This window comes from Procambarus clarkii, chromosome 46, assembly GCF_040958095.1.
Source record: "Procambarus clarkii isolate CNS0578487 chromosome 46, FALCON_Pclarkii_2.0, whole genome shotgun sequence".
NCBI classification, from domain to species: domain Eukaryota; kingdom Metazoa; phylum Arthropoda; class Malacostraca; order Decapoda; family Cambaridae; genus Procambarus; species Procambarus clarkii.
In genome coordinates this window covers 11,235,661-11,261,096 of record NC_091195.1, presented here as the reverse complement: position 1 = coordinate 11,261,096, position 25,436 = coordinate 11,235,661, and the positions used below count along the sequence as shown (strand labels likewise).

The following is a 25,436-nucleotide window of genomic DNA, read 5'->3' as shown; positions in this document are numbered from 1 at the left end:
AAAATATATTAATTCAGGAAAACTTGGCTTATTAGGCAAATCGGGCCTCGCATAGTAGGCCAAAAAGTGAGTTCTGGCTACTAGGTACGACATATATATATATATATATATATATATATATATATATATATATATATATATATATATATATATATATATATATATATATATATTTTATATATCATGCCTGAAATGCTGCGTGTACTAGTGGCTTTACAAGATAGTTCTCATAAAGATAGCATTTTGTGGTTATTCTCTATATCTGGTTCACCTAACAGTAAATAAGTACCTGGGAGTTAGACAGCTGCTATGGGCTGCTTCCTAGGGATGTGTGTGTGTGTTTGTATTCATGTTGAATTTTACAAAGTAGGAAGAGATGTTTGTAAAAAAAAAAAATCTAATATTTTTGAAAGTATAAATAGATTTGATATTTTTCTTTAATTGTTTATTTCTGCTGTCTAGCCTCCTTTATAAAATGGCATCATTCTTGCTTTTTTAAGGATATCAGGAAAAGTAAGGCACTCCAGAGATTTGTTAACTCCTTTCTAGTGTTGCCTAGCCCAGCCCAGCCTAGACAAGGCAGGCTGGGCATCCTAGCCTCACGCAGCTTAGCCCCCACCTACATGTAGCATCCCAGTCCATCCTAAGTAATCATTACCTTACTGGCTGTGTTTTCTCTTCAGCCCTGAATGTAATGTGGTGGAACATAAGCAGATACATATCAGGTCTTAGAGAATCTGTACTTCATACATTTCTTAATAATGTCTCACAAATATTTAAATAATTAAAAAAATTGTATAATAACTTCATATTATTCTTGCAATTTATTTTTGCATTTTTTTTATACAAAATTTACATTTTAAAAGATTACCTCTATTTTTAGATTGATGACTTGAAGACTACAGTGCCATCCACAGCAAATCATGGTCTTAAAATATCTCCTAGCAATGACGAGACCAATTTTCACAGAGATCAAATTTTTGCAAAGCAGTAGTCACAGGTAAATATATATTATATATATAATATTATATATATAAAATTAACTACTTCATTGCTCAAAGCACCTTCAGACATTCTGAGAGTTGTGCTATTTTATTAATTAATTAATTAGGCTATATTTTAATGTTTTGTAATGTTTTCATTACTTTTTTTGTTTTGAAATATAAATTGTTGAGTTTTGAAACATTTTCACATTAACTATACCTGAATATTTATAAACAAAAAAATACCAGAACTATGTCCTTGACAATTGCACTAAGAAGTCTTTGCCAAAATCAGGTGCTCAGTGCAGTAGTTAAAAACTTAAAAGTTGTACCACCTCTGGTGCAAGATTAGGGACCCATAGCCTCAGAGAAGAAAATAGAGAGTACTCAGAGAAGGCCTTGAATAATAGGCAGGCTGTTTGTGTGTGTTTCGACGGTAAGCTTGCTGACACCATATGTAATTACCCAAGTGTAGTTACAGGATGAGAGCTACGCTCGTGGTGTCCCGTCTACCCAGCACTCTTTGTCACATAATGCTTTGAAACTACTGACGGTCTTGGCTGCCACCACCTTCTCACTTAACTTGTTCCAACCGTGTACCACTCTGTATGCGAAAGGAAATTTTTATATATTTCTTTGGCATCTTTGTTTAGTTAGTTTAAATCTATGACCTTTTGTTCTTGAAGTTCCAGGTCTCGGGAAATCTTCCCTATCGATTTTATCAATTCCTGTTACTATTTTGTACATAGTGATTTTATCACCTCTTTTTGTTGTCTTCTAGTTTTGGCATATTTAATGCCTCTGACCTCTCCACATAGCTCTTGCCCTTTAGTTCTGGGAGCCACTTAGTAGCATGTCTTTGCACCTTTTCCAGTTTGTTGATGTGCTTCTTAAGATTCTTGTACCACACAACCGCTGCATATTCTAGCCTTGGCCGAACAAAACTCGTGAACAATTTCTTTAGTATTTTGCCATCCATGTATTTAAACAAAATTCTGAAGTTAGAAAGCGTGGCATAGGCTCCTCACACAACGTTCTTTATGTGGGCCTCAAGTGATAGTTTTCTATCTAGAATCAACCCTAGACCTCTTTCTTTTATCAGAATTATATAAAGATTTCTCACATAATTTGTAGGTTGTGTGGGATCTATGTTCTATTCCACATTCCATAACATGGCATTTATTCACATTAAATTTCATTTGCCAAGTGGTGCTCCATATACTTATTTTGTCCAGGTCTTCTTGAAGGGCATGACAATCATCTAAATTTCTTATCCATCCCATTATCTTAGCATCATCAGCAAACATGTTTATATAATTCTGTATTCCAACTGGTAGATCATTTATGTAGACAATGAACATTTCTGGTGCATGTACTGTGGTACTCCACTTGTGACACTTCTCCAGTCCGATTGCCTCTGATTACTGCCCTCATTTTTCTATCAGTCAGAAAATTTTTCAGCCATGTTAGAAGCTTACCTGTCACCCATCCAAAATTTTCTAATTTCCAGAACAACCTCTTATGTGGAACTCTGTCGAAAGCCTTTTTTATGTCTAGATAGATGCAGTCAACCCAACTACCTTTTTCCTTTAAAATCTCTGTGGCTCAATCATAGAAACTGAGTAAATTCGATACACAGGATCTTCCAGATCGAAAACAATACTGTCTGTGTGATATTATATAATTTCTCTCCAGGTGTTCTACCCATTTAGTTTTTATTATTTTTTTTTTCAATCTTTTCACTGTTACACTTGTCAATGATTCAGGTCTATAACTGAGAGAGGTGGGGTCTTCCCTGTTGCCACTTTTGTAGATTGGAACTATGTTAGCCTTTTTCCACATGTTTGCTATGACTCCTGTACACAGGGATGCCTGAAAGATCAGGTGAAGTGGAAGGCTGAGCTCAGATGCACATTCTCTCAGAACCCATGGTGAAACTCCATCTGGACCAACTGCTTTGTTCTTACTTAGCTCCTTTAGCATATTTTCCACTTCATCTCTAGACACCTCTATACGCTCTATGATGTTCTCAGAAATTCTTATTGTGTCTGGTTCTCTTAAGATTTCATTTTGTATAAACACACTTTGGAACTTTTGTTTTAATGTTTCACACATTGCATTATCATTTTCTGTGAATCTGTTTCCTATTTTCAACCTCTGGATATTATCCTTTACCTGCAATTTGTTGTTTATGAATTTGTAGAATAGGCCCAGTTCTGTTTTACATTTATCCATTATCCCTTTTTAAAAATTTCTTTCTGCCTCTTCCCTTACTGCTGTATAGTTGTTTCTCGCATCTTTGTATCGCTGGTATGATTGGGGGTTTGGCTTCTTTCTATATTGATACCTGCTTGATGGGGTTCTGCTCTTCTACTCCCCAAGCCCGGCCCGAGGCCAGGCTCGACTTGTGAGAGTTTGGTCCACCAGGCTGTTGCTTGGAGCGGCCCGCAGGGCCACATACCCACCACATCCCGGCTGATCCGGAACTTCTCTTAGAAAACAGTCCAGTTTTCTCCTGAAGATGTCCACGGTTGTTCCGGCAATATTTCTTATAGTCGCTGGGAGGACGTTGAACAACCGCGGACCTCTGATGTTTATACAGTGCTCTCTGATTGTGCCTGTGGCACCTCTGCTCTTCACTGGTTCAATCTTGCATTTTTTTTCCATATCGTTCACTCCAGTACGTTGTTATTTTACTGTGTAGATTTGGGACCTGGCCCTCCAGTATCTTCCAATGTGTATATTATTTGGTATCTCTCTCATCTCCTTTCTAGAGAGTACATTTGGAGAGCTTTTAGACGATCCCAATAATTTAGGTGTTTTATCTCGTCTATGCGTGCCGTATATGTTCTCTGTATTCCCTCTATTTCAGCAATCTCTCCTGCTCTGAAGGGGGAAGTGAATACTGAGCAGTACTCAAGACGGGACAACATAAGTGACTTGAAGAGTACAATCACTGTGATGGGATCCCTGGATTTGAAAGTTCTCATAATCCATCCGATCATTTTTCTGGCCGACGCAATATTTGCTTGGTTATGCTCCCTAAACATTAGATCGTCGGACATCATTATTCCCAAATCCTTGACATGCTGTTTTTCTACTATGGGAAGATTCGATTGTGCTTTGTACCCTGCATTATGTTTCAGATCCTCATTTTTGCCATACCTGAAATTTATCACTGTTAAACATCATGTTATTTTCTGCTGCCCAATCGAAAACTTTGTTGACATCTGCTTGTAGTTTTCAATGTCTTTCATTCCATTTTTGTGTCTTTTGGTCTGTGGCCCTCTCTCAATTTCTGTTGAACCAATCCTGTTTTCTGGCCCTGCATCTCTGTTTTGGTATGAATGTTTGTGTGCCTTCATTGTATATTTTGCAAAATTTGGCATACATTTAATTTACTTCCCTGTCTAGCAACAAGTCTGCCTAATTACTTATTAAAAAAATTTTGAAGTTCCCCATAGTGACCTCTCTCTCTCTTGAAATCAAGTTTATCAACTTTCAATGTCCCCATTTTCTGTGTGTGTGTGTGTGTGTTTGGTGGCTAAGCTTGCTGATACCATGTGTGTGTGTGTGTGTTTGGAGGCTAAGCTTGCTGATACCGTTTGTGTGTGTGTGTGTGTTTAGAGGCTAAGCTTGCTGATACCATGTGTGTGTGTGTGTGTGTGTGTTTGGAGGCTAAGTTTGCTGACACCATATGTGTACTCACCTATTTTTACTCACCTGTTTAAATAATAATAGGGGTGTGTACCACCTCTGGTGCAATTGTAGGGACCCACAGCCTTGAAGAAAATAAAGAGTATTCAGAGAAGACCTTGTGGATTCTCACTGAACACTAATCTTTTCTTCTCCTACCACCCCTCTTATTTTGTTTTATGCTGTATTCTATTATATATCATATAAATACATAGCCAAATGGCAATATTTATTATGTCTATACAAAAAAAAGACATCCACTTTATTTTTTTTCTCTCCTTTGTTTCTATGTGGATTTTGTTGTGACTAATGATTCTCCTCCTTTCCCATCAACAGGTCTTCCTCACTGGGCTTGCTCGGCTTTTGTGTTACTGTGAGGGTGCCATCATCGTTTACCCTTCAAGACTGACTCATGCTGGCATTGCATTTGTGGACTTCCCTTCACAGTACACAGTCCTTCTCCATATGGTGATTGTCCAGGGCAAGCAGGGTGTGACTGCCATCTTGGAGAAGCAGGGTCTTTTAATATGAAGAATCTTCCGTCTTCTCTACTTACGCCAGCTTGTGCCAGCTTGTGCCAGCCTTGCATTCTTGTTACTTCATGGCCCTTGGGCCTTTTTTATTTATTTTACATAATAAATTTTTTTATTAATACCCGTGTTTCACAAGAGATCCTTAACATTTTAAGCACCAATTGTATTGACTAATGTACGTCTTGTAACCTTTAAGACATAAATAGACAAGACATAGATAAATGAGTGAATAATACTGAGTGACTAGGTTAGGGCGAGGAACATAGTACAGTGTCTGACTTTGGAAGAATGCCTACTGTTTTAGAAACCTTATTGCCATGATCATAATCGTATGGGTTAAAAAGCATTTGTTGTCACTCCTACACTGTGGCTTGTTGAGCTTGAAACCTTTGCTCCTTGTTCGTGTTACATCTGACCTTTTGAAGAAATTGTATGAATCAATATCCTCCAAATTGTTCAGTATTTTAAAGGTTTCGCTCTATTACTTTCTCATTTGCATATATCTAGATTTAGATTAGATGTTTTATTCAGGTAAAGGTACATACATTGCAAATGAGTTACAAAGGGAAAGACAATGACTAGAGTTCACTAGCTCTATTGGAAGAGAAACGTCTGCAAGACAAGTGTGGGCAAAAATTCAGGTAGCAGCGGCTCACAACGACCCCCAACGGCTTCATTTTGTATCTTCTCCAACTTGCCCATCCTACCTTTACCAAAACAAGAAATGACAGGTGCAGCATAATCAATAAGAAATCTCACAGTACTCAAGTACATCATTCGTAGCACTTGGACTCCCACTCCTTTCCACAGCATGCCAAGGCCTTCAGAGGTTGTAATCTCTTCCGACATTGACTCAACAGTCTGTTCATCTCAGTTTCCAAACTCTCATGGGTATATCCAACATATATGCCCAAATATTTATATATATTAACTCTCTCTATATTTTTACCGTTTATTTCCAATATAATGGGCCTCCGATTTCTACATTCAAACTTTAGTTTTGTCTTCATTAACCACTAGTCCCATGTGGTGACACAGGTTTCCGAAATTGTCCAACACTGTTTGAACCTTTGAAATATCTTTGCCCTGAAACAAAATATCATCGGCATATATGATTGGAGTTACCCAATTTGAGTATTTCTCAGATGCTATCTTATTCATTAGTACATTAAACAGGGTGAGACTCAACACTCCTCCCTGAGGTGTGCAGAGTTCTTGACCTTGATACCTTGAACCTTGAACCATACAACCTTGATACCACACCTGAGCCTTCCTTTCCTGAAGATAATCCCCTATCCAGCGCAATAATCTCCCTTCAACACCAAGACCAGCTAATTCATATAAAATAACCTCTTTGTTGGCTTTATCAAAAGCTCCTTGTAAATCAATAAAAATTCTATAATAATCATTACCATTAGCTAGACATTTAATAATACAGTCAGAGGTACTTTTTCCTCTGAGGAACCCGAAAAATTATTAGACAGCTGATCACCTATTATATACAAAAGTTTATTTAAAATGATCCTCTCCATCATTTTACAAAAACACGAGGTTAAAGACACAGGTCTATACTCTCCATTGGCTTTAGGGATAAGGATGATCATAGTTCTTTTTCATTTACTGGGAATTCTGCCCTCTTTATAACTAATATTAAAGAGGTCTAACAGCGGGCTTTTCGTCATAATGGCAAGTTTATTAAGTATTTCATAAGTTACTCCATCCTCCCCAGGGGCGGTAGATTTCCCAACTTTAATCGCCGTTATTAGTTCTTCTCTGGTAATACCTGTGCAAGTGACATCACCACTGTTACCTGCTGTAAGTATAAAATCCTTTCTTAGATCTTTCCAAGAATCAAACGACTCTCTCGTTACAGCGGGTAATTAAATGAACTAAGTTTGGCAGCTTCCGCCCATTTATTTACGAGACCTTTTGCAATTCCTTACTGGTCAGGATGTGCAACAAAATTATGCTTTTTACCCCTTATTTCATTTATGTCTTTTCAGATTTCCTTCAAGTTTGTTACTCCTAACTTTCTCTGCAAACTCCTGCCAATACTTGCTCCAAATTTCCTTTCTCTTCTCCGCACACTTTTATGGGGGGATGCTTTTCTATACCAGATGTTTTCCGGTTCAATGATGCATTAAATACATCTACCTCCTTATTTAAAACTTAATAAAATGCTTCTGCCGAAACTGGCTTATAAGTATCATACCAAGACTTAATATGACCAACAAGACCCCTTAATTCTCCCTTATTAAACTTTAAGATTTTCCTCTGAAGGCAGGCATGCTTTTTATCTAGTTTAAGCTGTATTTGTAATGCAAAATCTCTTAGCATTTCATCCACAGTAAGACAATTCCCCTCTATGCCCTCAGCATTTATCAAACAAGCATAATCTAATCTCCCTCCCCTCAGATGAGTAGGAGAGGGCTCGCCCAGCAGTTGAACATCTTCATGTTCAACATGTTCATCTTCATGTTCAGAATGTTACCATCCCTATCCCCAGTTTCCTGGAGTGCTACTATGTTAATATTCTCTAAGAGTATAATAGTGTACATCCACCGCTCTAGTTTTTAATCCATTAACGTTCCAAGATAATATTATCAATCTACTTTCATCCATGATTAATAAATTAAAACTACCTTTGCCCTGTCCGTCACATTCCATGAGATACGAGAGTACCTTAGAAACTTCCTTCCAACTCCGTAATATTTTTTCTTTCTCCTCACTTGCACAACTACTACTAACATCGAAGGTAATAGTATTCATATCTATTTTCTTTGTTATTTCTGTATACCTTTTTACTTTAACGAAGGTACCCCCCAGGTGTAGGGAGGAATGATCTTTTCCAGGTATATTTTGAAAATCAGCATCGTTTTGCCACGTACCGCTTCGGTGGGTAGGCGGTTCCATGAGTTAATAACTCTGTGGGTGAAAAAGTATCTCCTGTAACTGGTAACTGGCTATTCAGACGAAGGACTTCGGGTAGATGTAGTTTACATGGACCTGAACAACGGTCGTAGTCTGCTGTCTGCTCTGTGTCGAGGCTGTAGCGTCTTGGGTCGATTAGAACTGTACACGCCGAGTGCTACATTCTTGACTGGAGATTGTACTGTGTGCTATTCGATTGATTGATGAAGATTAAGCCACCCAAGAGGTGACACGGGCATGAATACCCCGTAAGTGGTGGCCCTTTTGAGCCATTACCAGTATCAAAAGATGATACTGGAGATCTGTGGAGGCGCAACTGCACCCTGCGTGACGGGAGATGGCTCCCGGACCAAATGGTGTGTGCTATTCTGATTTATTTATAAAGATTAAGCCACCCAAGAGGTGGCACGGGCATGAATAGCCCGTAATGTGCTATTCGATTGATTGATTGATGAAGATTAAGCCACCCAAAAGGTGGCACGGGCATGAATAGCCCGTAAGTGGTGGCCCTTTTGAGCCATTACCAGTATCAAGAGCTGATACTGGAGATCTGTGGAGGTGCGAATGCACCCTGCATGACGGGAGATGTCTCCTTTGTGAATGTGTTAAGATGAAGATGAAGCCACCCAAAAGGTGGCTATGGGCATGAATAGCCCGTAAGTGGTGGCCCTTTTGAGCCATTACCAGTATCAAGAGCTGATACTGGAGATCTGTGGAGGTGCGAATGCACCCTGCATGACGGGAGATGTCTCCTTTGTGAATGTGTTAAGATGAAGATGAAGCCACCCAAGAGGTGGCACGGGCATGAATAGCCTGTAAGTGGTGGCCCTTTTGAGCCATTACCAGTATCAAGAGCTGATACTGGAGATCTGTGGAGGTGCGACTGCACCCTGCGTGACGGGAGATGTCTCCTTTGTGAATGTGTTAAGATGAAGATGAAGCCACCCAAGAGGTGGCACGGGCATGAATAGCCTGTAAGTGGTGGCCCTTTTGAGCCATTACCAGTATCAAGAGCTGATACTGGAGATCTGTGGAGGTGCGACTGCACCCTGCGTGACGGGAGATGTCTCCCATGTGCTATTCTCAAGTCGCTTGCTTATGTACGGTGACGACACCTCACAGTAAGATATAGAAGGGTGGAAAACCGTTACCTGTAAATAGGGATAGGATTAATGCTTGTGTAATTAGTTATGCCATTATGATGATGAGATAATGGAGTATAAGGATTACTCGATCACTACATCACCTTCAACTATTACCAGGGGAACTATTCCACACACATGGTATCAGCAAGCTTAGCCTCCAAACACACACACACATGGTATCAGCATGCTTAGCCTCCAAACACACACACACACACACACACACAGAAAATGGGGACATTGAAACAGTTGATAAACTTGATTTCAAGAGAGAGAGAGGTCACTATGGGGAACTTCAAAATTTTTTTAATAAGTAATTAGGCAGACTTGTTGCTAGACAGGGAAGTAAATTAAATGTATGCCAAATTTTGCAAAATATACAATGAAGGCACACAAACATTCATACCAAAACAGAGATGCAGGGCCAGAAAACAGGATTGGTTCAACAGAAATTGAGAGAGGGCCACAGACCAAAAGACACAAAAATGGAATGAAAGACATTGAAAAACTACAAGCAGATGTCAACAAAGTTTTCGATTGGGCAGCAGAAAATAACATGATGTTTAACAGTGATAAATTTCAGGTATGGCAAAAATGAGGATCTGAAACATAATGCAGGGTACAAAACACAATCGAATCTTCCCATAGTAGAAAAACAGCATGTCAAGGATTTGGGAATAATGATGTCCGACGATCTAATGTTTAGGGAGCATAACCAAGCAAATATTGCGTCGGCCAGAAAAATGATCGGATGGATTATGAGAACTTTCAAATCCAGGGATCCCATCACAATGGTTGTACTCTTCAAGTCACTTATGTTGTCCCGTCTCGAGTACTGCTCAGTATTCACTTCCCCCTTCAGAGCAGGAGAGATTGCTGAAATAGAGGGAATACAGAGAACATATACGGCACGCATAGACGAGATAAAACACCTAAATTATTGGGATCGTCTAAAAGCTCTCCAAATGTACTCTCTAGAAAGGAGATGAGAGAGATACCAAATAATATACACATGGAAGATACTGCAGGGCCAGGTCCCAAATCTACACAGTAAAATAACAACGTACTGGAGTGAACGATATGGAAAAAAATGCAAGATTGAACCAGTGAAGAGCAGAGGTGCCACAGGCACAATCAGAGAGCACTGTATAAACATCAGAGGTCCGGGGTTGTTCAACGTCCTCCCAGCGACTATAAGAAATATTGCCGGAACAACCGTGGACATCTTCAGGAGAAAACTGGACTGTTTTCTAAGAGAAGTTCCGGATCAGCCGGGATGTTGTGGGTATGTGGCCCTGCGGGCCGCTCCAGCAACAGCCTGATGGACCAAACTCTCACAAGTCGAGCCTGGCCTCGGGCCGGGCTTGGGGAGTAGAAGAGCAGAACCCATCAAGCAGGTATCAATATAGAAAGAAGCCAAACCCCCAATCATACCAGCGATACAAAGATGCGAGAAACAACTATACAGCAGTAAGGGAAGAGGCAGAAAGAAATTTTTAAAAAGGGATATGGATAAATGTAAAACAGAACTGGGCTCTATTCTACAAATTCATAAACAACAAATTGCAGGTAAAGGATAATATCCAGGTTGAAAATTGGAAACAGATTCACAGAAAATGATAATGCAATGTGTGAAACATTAACCAAAAGTTCCAAAGTGTGTTTATACAAAATGAAATCTTAAGAACCAGACACAATAAGAATTTCTGAGAACATCATAGAGCGTATAGAGGTGTCTAGAGATGAAGTGGAAAATATGCTAAAGGAGCTAAGTAGAACAAAGCAGTTGGTCCAGATGGAGTTTCACCATGGTTTCTGAGAGAATGTGCATCTGAGCTCAGCCTTCCACTTCACCTGATCTTTCAGGCATCCCTGTGTACAGGAGTCCTAGCAAACATGTGGAAAAAGGCTAACATATTTCCAATCTACAAAAGTGGCAACAGGGAAGACCCCACCTCTCTCAGTTATAGACCTGAATCATTGACAAGTGTAACAGTGAAAAGATTGAAAAAAAAATAATAATAAAAACTAAATGGGTAGAACACCTGGAGAGAAATTATATAATATCACACAGACAGTATTGTTTTTCGATCTGGAAGATCCTGTGTATCGAATTTACTCAGTTTCTATGATTGAGCCACAGAGATTTTAAAGGAAAAAGGTAGTTGGGTTGACTGCATCTATCTAGACTAAAAAGGCTTTCGACAGAGTTCCACATAAGAGGTTGTTCTGGAAATTAGAAAATTTTGGATGGGTGACAGGTAAGCTTCTAACATGGCTGAAAAATTTTCTGACTGATAGAAAAATGAGGGCAGTAATCAGAGGCAATCGGACTGGGAGAAGTGTCACAATTGGAGTACCACAGTACATGCACCAGAAATGTTCATTGTCTACATAAATGATCTACCAGTTGGAATACAGAATTATATAAACATGTTTGCTGATGATGCTATGATAATGGGATGGATAAGAAATTTGATGATTGTCATGCCCTTCAAGAAGACCTGGACAAAATAAGTATATGGAGCACCACTTGGCAATGAAATTTAATGTGAATAAATGCCATGTTATGGAATGTGGAATAGAACATAGATCCCACACAACCTACAAATTAGTGAGAAATCTTTATATAATTCTGATAAAGAAAGAGGTCTAGGTTGATTCTAGATAGAAAACTATCACTTGAGGCCCACATTAAGAACGTTGTGTGAGGACCTATGCCGCTTTCTACTTCAGAATTTCGTTTAAATACATGGATGGCGAATACTAAAGAAATTGTTCACGAATTTGTTCGGCCAAGGCTAGAATATGCAGCGGTTGTGTGGTGCCCATATCTTAAGAAGCACATCAACAAACTGGAAAAGGTGCAAAGACATGCTACTAAGTGGCTCCCAGAACTAAGGGCAAGAGCTATGTGGAGAGGTCAGAGGCATTAAATATGCCAAAACTAGAAGACAACAAAAAGAGGTGATAAAATCACTTTGTACAAAATAGTAACAGGAATTGATAAAATCGATAGGGAAGATTTTCCCGAGACCTGGAACTTCAAGAACAAAAGGTCATAGATTTAAACTAACTAAACAAAGATGCCAAAGAAATATACAAAATTTTCTTTCGCATACAGAGTGGTACACGGTTGGAACAAGTTAAGTGAGAAGGTGGTGGCGGCCAAGACCGTCAGTAGTTTCAAAGCATTATGTGACAAAGAGTGCTGGGTAGACGGGACACCACGAGCGTAGCTCTCATCCTGTAACTACACTTAGGTAATTACATATGGTGTCAGCAAGCTTACCGTCGAAACACACACAAACAGCCTGCCTATTATTCAAGGCCTTCTCTGAGTACTCTCTATTTTCTTCTCTGAGGCTATGGGTCCCTAATCTTGCACCAGAGGTGGTACAACTTTAAGTTTTTAACTCTGCACTGAGCACCTGATTTTGGCAAAGACTTCTTAGTGCAATTGTCAAGGACATAGTTCTGGTATTTTTTTGTTTATAAATATTCAGTATAGTTAATGTGAAAATGTTTCAAACTCAACAATTTATATTTCAAACAAAAAAAGTAATGAAAACATTACAAAACATTAAAATATAGCCTAATTAATTAATTAATAAAAGCACACTCTCAGAATGTCTGAAGGTGCTTTGAGCAATGAAGTAGTTAATTTTATATATATAATATATATATATAATATATATTTACCTGTGACTACTGCTTAGCAAAAATTTGATCTCTGTGAAAATTGGTCTCGTCATTGCTAGGAGATATTTTAAGACCATGATTTGCTGTGGATGGCACTGTAGTCTTCAAGTCATCAATCTAAAATAGAGGTAATCTTTTAAAATGTAAATTTTGTATAAAAAAAATGCAAAAATAAATTGCAAGAATAATATGAAGTTATTATACAATTTTTTTAATTATTAATATTTGTGAGACATTATTAAGAAATGTATGAAGTACAGATTCTCTAAGACCTGATATGTATCTGCTTATGTTCCACCACATTACATTCAGGATGAAGAGAAAACACAGCCAGTAAGGTAATGATCACTTAGGATGGACTGGGATGCTACATGTAGGTGGGGGCTAAGCTGCGTGAGGCTAGGATGCCCAGCCTGCCTTGTCTAGGCTGGGCTGGGCTAGGCAACACTACGAAGGAGTTAACAAATCTCTGGAGTGCCTTACTCTTCCTGATATCCTTAAAAAAGCAAGAATGATGCCATTTTATAAAGGAGGCGAGACAGCAGAAATAAACAATTAAAGAAAAATATCAAATCTATTTATACTTTCAAAAATATTTGATTTTTTTTTTTACAAACATCTCTTCCTACTTTGTAAAATTCAACATGAATACAAACACACACACACATCCCTAGGAAGCAGCCCATAGCAGCTGTCTAACTCCCAGGTACTTATTTACTGTTAGGTGAACCAGATATAGAGAATAACCACAAAATGCTATCTTTATGAGAACTATCTTGTAAAGCCACTAGTACACGCAGCATTTCAGGCATGATATATAAAATATATATATATATATATATATATATATATATATATATATATATATATATATATATATATATATATATGTCGTACCTAGTAGCCAGAACTCACTTTTTGGCCTACTATGCGAGGCCCGATTTGCCTAATAAGCCAGTTTTCCTGAATTAATATATTTTTCAAATTTTTTTCTTATGAAATGGTAAAGCTACCCATTTCATTATGTATGAGGTCAATTTTTTTTATGGAGTTAAAATTAACGTAGATATATGACCGAACCTAACCAACCCTACTAACCTAACCTAACCTATCTTTGCAGGTTGATTTTGGTTAGGTAGCCAAAAAGTTAGGTTAGGTTAGGTAGGTTAGGTAGTCGAAAAACAATTAATTCATGAAAACTTGGCTTATTAGGCAAATCGGGCCTTGCATTATAGGCTGAGAGTGCGTTCTGGCTACTAGGTACGACATATATATATATATATATATATATATATATATATATATATATATATATATATATATATATATATGAATACATACGGGACAAAGAGCCAGAGCTCAACCACCGCAAGCACAACTAGGTGAGTACACACACACACACATTATATATTTATATATATATATATATATATAATGTGTATAAATATATATTATATATATATATATATATATATATATATATATATATATATATATATATATATATATATATATGTCGTACCTAGTAGCCAGAACTCACTTATCAGCCTACTATGCAAGGCCCAATTTGACTAATAAGCCAAGTTTTCATGAATTAATTGTTTTTGACTACCTAACTACCTAACCTAACCTAACTAACTTTTCGGCTACCTAACCTAACCTATAAAGATAGGTTAGGTTAGGTTAGGTAGGGTTGGTTAGGTTTGGTCATATATCTACGTTAATTTAAACTCCAAAAAGCCAGCGTGAATGTAATGAAACGCCATTTTCTGGGTGAGACCCGGAGGCTCCCCGGAGCTTTACCGGCTGATATGCTAATGTCAGACTTTGGCATCAGTCATGTGTATGGAGTTCTAGGGCCTACCGGGGACCACGAGCCAGAACCTGGCCCCCTCAGAGAGGCAAGGGGAGCAATGGCCTATAGAAACCCCCGTGTGGTTGGAAGCATTCTATGTCTGCCATCGACCGGGTCAAGCATCCAGAAAGGTAAGCATTCCAAAACAAACCCCTATTCTGGTGAAAATTGCTACCTAAGCCGAACTAGTGGATAGAACTCTTCAACAGAAAACAAGGAAACTAGTATGACGTCATACGTCACCGCGCCGCTGTCTGCGCAGCTCCCCCCTCCCGGAGGGGGAAGGGGGAGCCCCAGACCTCCCACGCCGGCTATCCACCCATCAGTTCTGAGGCTGGATGTCAAAACACGCGAAAAACGCCGACCGGAGGGAGGGAGGGTTGCCGGGGAGCCTCCGGGTCTCACCCAGAAAATGGCGTTTCATTACATTCAACGCTGGTTTTCTGGGGGGAGCCCCGTCGGCTCCCCGGAGCTAACTACCCACAGAGGAAGGTCAAAGGGACAAAACCGGGAGGCGGACACCACGCACCCCCCAAGGAGGCGAGACAACCGGCAGCAAACGCCAACCCAAGGCGCCACAGCCCCGAAAATCCCGGGAACAACACGAGAACCACGAGCAGCAAGGCCCCTGCACGAACACCAAAAATCCATGCCCGAAAGACTGCAAGGCCACGTCGCCCAGACGGCAGCGAGAGCAGCGAAGCCACGAACGCCACAGGCATGAGGGAAGAACACAGGCAGCTTAGCCGCAAGAACACGGCTGACCACCCGGGACACATCACCCGCGAACCGGGAAGAACAGAACCGGATCAACGCAAAACGCGCTCCGGACCCAAACGCCGTGGCACGCAAACAACAGCGGAGGGCCGCCACTGAACACAAAAACGACACCCCCGGCCCGACCAACGAAGCACCAACAAACCCTGGACCCCTCCAGAATGCAGCAGCCCCACCCCGCGCCAGAAAAGATGGAGACTGCTGCCATCAAACAACCAAAACGCTAAAACCGAAGGAGCAAGAAAACTCAGCGAACCGACCCCCAGAGGCAAAGGCCCAAAGGAAAGAGCCGACGAAAAAACACACCGGAACCGAAGGGGCACTACCAACCGAGGAGAAGACAGAGCACGCTGACCAGAGACCAGGATGGTGCAAGCGGCGCACGAACAGGCCGGAGGTGAAACGACGCACAAGACAGCTGACTAACGGTGCAGAAGCAACACCAAGACCGAAAGCAAGCTGAAGCGGCTCCGCCTGCGCCGCACGAAAAGAGGCGACAGTATGTGGCAAGACGACGGCCCCCAACCCCCACTAGAAAACCAAGCCGAGAGTAAACCAAGCTAACAAGAGTAACCACCTAAGAAGGGACAGGAAAAGGAAGGACCGCCAAAATACCCCATACTGCCGCCAAGAGAAGCACGCAGGTGGGACACCTACCACGAAGCCACCCGACCACCAACCGGAGGCGAGACCACGAGGCAGAACATAAGCAGCCCCGACAAGGCCCCCCGAGCCCAGGAAAAAGGCGGAGCCGCGAGAAGATCTCGGGCGCGACCACCGAAACCCAGGCGGCACAAGGAGATGGAACGTCTGCCGAACAGAAAAACTCCCCAAAGCATGCAAGCCCGCCAGGAGTTCAGAAACGACGGGTCCGACGCGAGACATCGCAAGAACCCCCCCCCAAAAAAAAAAAAACAACCGGCAGGGCAAGGAAAACCAAAGAAGGCGGAAGGGTCGCCGCCAGAACAGGACCCGAACCAAGGGGCACGAACAACTGCAATAGACCGAGACAAAGAAGCACATCACAGGACACAGGCTGACCAACGCCTAAGAACACACGCAGAACATCCCTGCTGCAGAGGAGGCAGGAAGAAAGAGCAGAAGCACAAAAAAACCCAGGAGAACAACCAGGGGTGGACAATCAGGCAGGGACAAAAACCCCGCAATCCCCAGGCACAAAACGGCAGCAAAGTGCCACTCCACAACCGGACACAGGAACAAGGACACGCCACCGTGAAACACGGTACCAATGCACACGTGCAGCAGCAGCAACAACTTGTAAATAGCAACTCCCCTCTGCAAAGGCAGAGAACGGAGCAGGCAGACCCCAGACAGGGCCAACGGAGACACGACAAAACCCTGCAGGCCCAGAAACCTGCACCAGGCGACCGACGGCGGAGAAACCCCGCTCGATACCTGCTGGATGAGGTACTGGGAGCTCTTTTACACCTGAAGCCCGGCCCAAGGTCAGGCCAGACCGGCCAGAGGATGGCCCACCAGGCAGCTGCTAGGAGCAGTCCACCGGCCCACATACCCCCACAACCAGGACGGGCCGGAACTGCCATACGAAAACAGGCCAGTGCGCCCTGGAAGTCCACGGACGAACCAGCAAGAAGGCTTATGCTCGCAAGTAGGTCGTGTAACAAGCACAGACCACTGATGGTAATACAGTGTTCCCCAAAAGTGCCAATAGCACCACTGCACTCCACTGGTACTATCCCGCAAGTTCTACCAGATAGGCGGGACCCAAGAGCCAGAGCTCAAATCCTGCAAGCACAGCCAGGAGCCTCACCAGGTGAGTACAGAACCAACCCTACAACCCCCACACCTCACAACATTAAAAAAGGAGGGTCCCCTGAATGACTCCAGCATGGGTTGGACATGCACATGAGGGGGACAGGAAGGGGTGATAAAGGGACAGTCACTGGTGTGCGAACGGTCTCAGTCGTACAAAAATATACCTAAATAAAGACAGGTATATAAACACCGCCGCATCCAGCGCCCGGCCAAAAGACGCCAGACCGCAGAAACTCACCTGGCGAATGGTGGCACGAACTTGACACGACTCAACCGTGCCCAGAAGAACTTGGGAGCACCGCCAGGTGAAGACGCCAGAGCCGGACCCTGCCGGACCCGCAGGAGAACAGGGAGAGGCGAAGGAGGCGGTCCACACCCATGACACAGGGAAAACCGCGGTGTCCTCCCCACAACTGGGAACCAGGACACCCCGGCGCGAAGGGGCACATACCGCAGCCAGGGAGAAGAACGAGAGGCGAAGCACTGTAGCAAAAAGGGCGCAAAACCCCAGCACTGAAACACCGCCCAGACCAAAACAAACTCCACGGCGCATGCGCATAACACGCTGGCCGAACCGCACACCCTCCCTGCGGGAAGGCGCCAGCCAGGACTACTGCACGAGAAAAGTAGCCAAAAGAGGAAGCAGGAACAATAAAACCGGCCAAAGAAGCAAAGAGCCCAAAAAGGAACCCAACCGGGCGACAAGTAGCCCAACCGGGCGACCGGTACCCCGGGGACAAGTAGCCCAACCGGGCGACAAGTAGCCCAACCGGGCGACAAGTAGCCCAACCGGGCGACAAGTAGCCCAACCGGGCGACAAGTAGCCCAACCGGGCGACAAGTAGCCCAACCGGCGACAAGTAGCCCAACAGGGCGACAAGTAGCCCAACAGGGCGACAAGTACGAGGAGCCGACAGACGTTCCAATAATGCGGGAAGTAGCGAAAAACCTTCCCGTACCCTCGAGAACACAGAAGCCAACACTAGTCCCGAAGGCACACGAAGGCGCAGGCGCACCCGAGATCAGAAGTCACGCAGAACCCCATCGAACGGGGAAACATGACAAAAACACCGTCCCAAAAAGGGGGGAGAGGAAACATCCACCCACAGGACGGAACCAACCGACTCAAAGGCCAAGGAACCGAGCCCGGGGAGGGGCCGACGTCCAACAGCACGTACGGCGAGTGGGGAGGAAAGACCCCACTCCGCGTAACCACAAGCCCCGCCTAGAGGGGGATAAAAACCCCCACGGGGTCTAACGGGGCCAAGGCCCCCCCAAGTCAGCCCCGGGAACCTACACGACAGGCCCCGGGGCCGAGCCGTTCCCCCAAAGCCCCGGCCGTACCAGAAAACCGGGGCAGCCGTGAAAACACTAAGGAAGGGAGCCCACTGGCAGACTCATACAACACGGCTGGAGGAACAGGCCCAAATGCCCCCGTCACTACCCCGAAGGGGAATTCCCCGAGACTGCCCGAGTCTCAACACCACCAAAAACCCCGCCCCGAACCTACAGACGTAAGGAACCGGATGCAGGCAGGGTGAACCAGGGGAAAGACAAGGGGCGTGGATGGAACCGAAGCAGCCAACACCCCCAAGTCCCAAAACGAACTACAACGGGGCAGCCCCGGGGCTCCCGGGGAGGAAACCACGAGAACGTTGCCACCACCAAGGCTCAAGTGCAACGCCCCTGCTGCCCGCACCCGCTGTTAGCACAACTGGGTAACCGAGCCACAACGAGCAACCAAACTCGCAGGACTCCGGGTCGAAGGTGTCACCGACCCCACAGGCAGCAGACGGAGGCAAAACAGAGAGTCACCCAGAGACAAAAGGTGAGAGCAACCCTCAAACTCGCTGGAAGCGAGGGGGGGGCTCTGGGGTCACATCCATCGGACCCGCGCGCCCCCAGGGGTTTCCCAGGGTCCCGAGCGTTTACTTTAAGAGGACTCGCGCTCAGGTAATCCCAGGCAGGGTACTGCTAACCGGCACCCAAAGCTACCAAACAACTTTCTAAGAGCTGAACCCCCGGGACGTGTACACTCACGGGGACCTAGCAGGGGACCACCAGAAAAACTCAGAACACAAGGGACACAAGGGGCAAGAACGAAGGCAGACCCCCCCACCAGGTAGATAAACAAAAAGAAAAAGAAAACCCCGCAAGAGGACAGCGTACCCAAGCGGAACAGAGCCGGCCGCTATGATTGGTAAAACAAGCTGCACAGTACCCCGCGCCCCACCAGTGCAAACACTGCCCCTTACTCTAAGGCGAACAAGGGAGACAGAACACCCGAGCACACAAAGAGCGGCCGAAAACCAAGCAGTAAACGGCCAAGCAGGGGCAGGACCCAAGGAACTTGTGGAAGGTGGCCCCAAGCCCCAAGGGCAGTACTTACAGGGCACCTAGGGAAGGGAACCCTAGGCGCATGCAGCCCGAGTACTGAAGAATCACTCCCGGCTCACGCACCACCTAGAAAACAGACACCACACTCTAGGTACAGTGCTGAAACAACCACTGGAGCCGGAGCACATAACCATTGCCTATAGCATCAGCCGAAGAACTGATGGGTGGATAGCCGGCGTGGGAGGTCTGGGGCTCCCCCTTCCCCCTCCCGGGGAGGGGGGAGCTGCGCAGACAGCGGCGCGGTGACGTATGACGTCATACTAGTTTCCTTGTTTTCTGTTGAAGAGTTCTATCCACTAGTTCGGCTTAGGTAGCAATTTTCACCAGAATAGGGGTTTGTTTTGGAATGCTTACCTTTCTGGATGCTTGACCCGGTCGATGGCAGACAGAATGCTTCCAACCACACGGGGGTTTCTATAGGCCATTGCTCCCCTTGCCTCTCTGAGGGGGCCAGGTTCTGGCTCGTGGTCCCCGGTAGGCCCTAGAACTCCATACACATGACTGATGCCAAAGTCTGACATTAGCATATCAGCCGGTAAAGCTCCGGGGAGCCGACGGGGCTCCCCCCAGAAAAAAGAAATTGACCTCATACATAATGAAATGGGTAGATTTATCACTTCATAAGAAAAAAAATAGAGAAAATAAATTAATTCAGAAAAACTTGGCTTATTAGGCAAATCGGACCTTGCATAGTAGGCTGACAAGTGCGTTCTGGCTATTAGGTACGACATATATATATATGTATATATATGTATATATATGTATATATATATATATGTATATATTATATATATAATATATATAATATATATATATATATATATATATATATATATATATATATATATATATATATATATAGAGTGTCAGACCATGGAGGAATGATTTTTTTTAATTTAATTTATATAAAAAATGATTCCTTCTGAAGATGTATTAATATATGAAAGTACTTAAGGAAATTCCTGTTTCAATTCTTCCTCCGTGGTCTGACACTGTCACATTTTTCATCAAGTGTTAATTTTTGTGATTTACACACACATGACATGTTTACACACACATTATTTATAATATATATATATTATATATATATATATATATATATATATATATATATATATATATATATATATATATATATATACATATGGAACCCTCAACCCTATAAGTGGAGAGTTCCTACAAACTCAACCAGAGGTGGTACCCTCTATATATTAATAAAAAGGCAAGGCTATGCTAAATCTAGGCAGGGATTGGCTTGGCTAAGCTGGTCAGGGCTAGGGCTTGGCTAGGGTAGGAAGGACTGGTCATGTTTAAAAGCAAGGCAAGACTAGGTAAGGGTATACTGGGATAGGCTTGGCTACCGTAGGCTAGGAAGAGGTAAACTAGGATAAGCAAGGCTGTGCAAGCACTATGCACAGCTATAATGAACTATGCTAAGATGGTTTAAGCTGGGCTAGGTTAGGATAAGCTGAGTCATGCAGGGCCCCGATTGACCAGTGGAGTCTAATGGTCTAACCTTCTAGCTAGTTTGCTGACCTAAGAGTGTAAATGCCTAGCCCCTAACCTGAGATATATACAAGAGTTGTTACATTCTTGTACAGCCACTAGTACGAGTAGCGTTTCGGGCAGGACCCTGGAATACGATCCCCGCCGCGAAGAATCGTTTTTTCATCCAAGTACACATTTTACTGTTGCGTTAAACAGAGGCTACAGTTAAGGAATTGCGCCCAGTAAATCCTCCCCGGCCAGGATACGAACCCATGACATAGCGCTCGCGGAACGCCAGGCGAGTGTCCTACCACTACACCACCTGCTGCAATATTATTATAAAAGAAATATTACTTATTATAATCGTAAATACTAAATACCTGTTGTGTTGATTTAGGGGCGACGACGATCGTGGGATCGGATGCGAGCCACAGGTGGCCTACACCATGCTTTCTAAGGCGTCCATCTCATAACAAAAACAAATCCGTGCATTCATACACAAACAGAGACCCCGTGGTTATTCGAATACTTGCAATTCTTTTACTTAAAATAATAACAATTAGATTAATAATAATTAACATAATTTTTACTGAAGATTCATAAAAATCATTAATACTATTTTAAAAGAAAATTTGTAAGACATCTGAAAACAGATATACAGACTTTGTGTGATATTTATTTCAACATTATATATTAATAGAATGTTGTAACTATTATTTTTAAATATTAGGTAGTTTCCAGCTACGTATATCGCATATAAACGTTGCAAAAAGATTTTAGACTGAATTAACACATTACACATTTATGGAGTAATTAACAACAAAACAATCTTTATTTTCATTGCAGAACATATATCAGAGCATACTAGTAACTCATACATTTAAAATAGTGTGATTTTTAAACAATTCGGTTGTAAACCCGCAGAACCGCCTACCCGCCAAAGACGTAACATAAGAAATGGTATATAATTCATTATTTTAAATTCCATATATAATCATTAATAATTTTCGGCAGCTATCGAGGTTCTCCATAGGTAAATTCCTGTACTCTAACAAGATGCTACTTGCTGTTTAGCTGTTTAAATTCTTGGAAAATTGTAATGACCAGCGACATAATATATAACAATGAAATAGTAGCTGGTAACTGTAGGTAAACGAAAAATTAAATTCCAAATTGATTAGATGGTTTCCTAAATATAAAGATCGACCTGAAGGAATTTTATGAATTATGGACTAATTAAACAAAAAAATAGGTAATTTTACTTGAAGAACAGATACCAGAGAATAGTTAGTGAGTACATTTATATTGTATAATGGGAGAAAGCCCCTGGTAGCTGCGAATTAAAATAACCACCTACATTAATTGATAACTAGGAAATTGTATCTGGAAACTTTATCTGAACGAAAACAATACCAATTTGTTTAGATGTTTTTCTTAATATAAAGATCAACAGTAAGGAATCTTATTCATTATGGACAAATTAACAAAAAAAACGATAATTTTCATTGAGGACCATATATTAGAGCATACTTAGTCACTTATATATTAAAAGTATTGTGTATTTTGAACCATTGGGGTTGTAAACAAACAGAACGGCCTACCCGAAAAGTCGTAACATAAAATGTTGCATATGTTTGCTAATTTATTATTTGATAAATGATTATTATTAATTTACGACAACTATAGAGGTTTCCCATTAGTTAAATTACTGTAGTCTGACTAAATGCTACTACGAAACCTATATAAATCCTGGGAAAGTCACAATGACCAGCGACATTAAAGCATAGAGGGTTAAATAGTAACAGGCAACTGTCGGCGAACGAAAAATTCATTTCCAAATTTATTAGATGTTTTCCTAAATATAAAGATCGATAGGCTGGAATTTTCTGGATTATGGCCTAATTAAGGCAAAAATATATATATTTTTACTTGAAGAACAAATATCAGAGCATAGTCAGTGAGTTATAGAATAATAAGAGTGTGGTATTTCATTGTATAACTACAGATAGTCCATGGAAGCGATAATAGACGTAGTTTTACACAAAATAACGTCCAAAAACAGCCGTAGAGTCAAACGGCAAATGTTGACGTTCTTTTTAAGAGGACAGGTTGTACAGATACTGATCGAGATGGCTAGTAAACGCATTAAACGATTCACCAGGCTTCATGGTGGCATTGGCAATTTTCTTGACTAACCTATACGGGTCAAGGTCTCCTTTGTTAACAAAGCAACGGCGAAAGAAATCTTTATATTGAGACCAAGACTGGAGGCTAACAATGGTTTTCTCATCAACAACAAAATGTGCATCACCTTTGGTTGTGTCCACAGCTGACCGTGCAATTGCCAAGTATTCAGCATCAGTAGGCTTTGAAAAACGTGCAACAGTTTTCGCTTCAACCTTACTAAACCGTGACTCTAATAAGCGGGATTCACCAGCAAAAAGAGGAATATCCATTTCCTGAGCTGATCTCTCGCCATTGGGATGAGCAACTGTTCCCGTTGAGTCTGAAGGGGTTTCAACAGTGGTAGGCATTGTCACAGCCGTGGAAGTAATGTTTGAACGCAGATTATAATTAAGTGCACCTGGCATCAGAAATGGTATACACAAAAATAAACACTCAAAAATATATCAACTTTGCTAAAGTAAAAAAATGGCAGAAATAAAATGATTAAATTGGGCTAGGCAACAAATAATTAAGAACAAGCAAAATTGTGAATTAAATTAGCAATCTTTCATGAAAATGGCTGGAATTAGAAGCATGTAAATTAATTAAACCAGGCTAAGCACAGCAATTTAGAATAAAAACTGGAAAGTGCAATTGCAAAATTTCATTAAAAATGATTCAACACAACAAGTGGCAATGCAAGAAATATGGATGTAGCACATAAACTGGACACAGGAATGTATATAACTGCTATGGTAAAAATTATAATATGAAATGTTGAAGGAATAAATTTCAATTTTAGGCCTGGAGGAATTAAAAAAAAATTATATTGTACAAATCCTTAACTGCTACTAAAACAAGGATTTCTTACTTCACTGGAATTTGAATTTACCAATAACACTAGTAGCACAATTAATATTTAATGAAATTACTGAGAGAAGCAGGAATGTTGAAATCACACAAGGAAACTGTGGGAGTGGAGTACTGAACCAGCTCCAATATTTAACAAGTCACAGAAAGGTTAATTCATAAGATATTGTGGATATATTTACGTTAAACCTCATGAAACCATAGCACACGATATCTTAGCTCATAATTACTTAACTCAGGGCTGCAGGATTTGCAATATAACAGTGGCCAATCACGAAAAACGGCGACAGGGCGTTTTGAAGAGGCACATGTGAGGGTTTGTTTACAAACTGGTGCGATGGCAACGCTGCTGGCGGCAGTGGCGGAAAGCTCGGGAGACCCCACACTAGGAACGATGTTGGAAGCGCGAAGATAAATTCTGACGACGACGATGATGGCGAAGGAAACACGATGTTCGAGGCCGGAGTTCACAGCAGAGTGGTGTAGCAGGAGGCTGTGGCGATGGTGAGAGGAGGCAATGTGTCGATGTGGCAACGTGGCGAGGTGTGTGAGCCTTGGGGGGCGACGCTAGTCAGACGGTAGAAGTCTTTTTTTTCCACCAATTCCTCTTGAATAACAGTACACCACACACAATGATCAGTTGATACTTGCGACGATGACTGACGACGATTTCAGTAGGTAGAGCACTCACAAAGCTTTGATACTGTCAGCTTGGGTGGTGGTGGTGGGCGCAGGTTCCCACGTGGCGCGCGATTCAAAAATGGCTGGTGCGGGAAACTTCCTTCCTCCTCACTGATGAATGAGCATTCTCACAGGAAAATAATGACCCTTACTTCTGAGACGTTGGCCTGGAGTAGTGGTTGATGGCAGGACCCCGGACGGGTACAGTAATTGATGCATGGGTGGCAGGATGGCAGCTTATGGAGGCGGCTGGTGGCGGTGGCGGCTGGAACACAAGGCGATGTTGGGTACTTGAATTTTCGTTTCCAGAAAAATAATTCTGGATCCCACTGATGCCACCAGTATTCGTTGCCTTGCGGGGTTGAATGTAGACACAGTAGACACTTCTGTATATTTATTGACTGAGACAAAAAGACGTA

General features: G+C 42.3%; 1 long non-coding RNA gene across 1 annotated transcript; it reads left to right on the top strand.

The window, feature by feature from the left end:
- The first annotated feature begins 614 nt into the window (after positions 1-614).
- On the top strand, positions 615-5,331 carry LOC138350510 (uncharacterized). Its single transcript, XR_011222140.1, has 2 exons — positions 615-1,000; positions 5,016-5,331. It is a non-coding gene; the product is annotated as an uncharacterized lncRNA (long non-coding RNA).
- Positions 5,332-25,436: the final 20,105 nt, after the last annotated feature.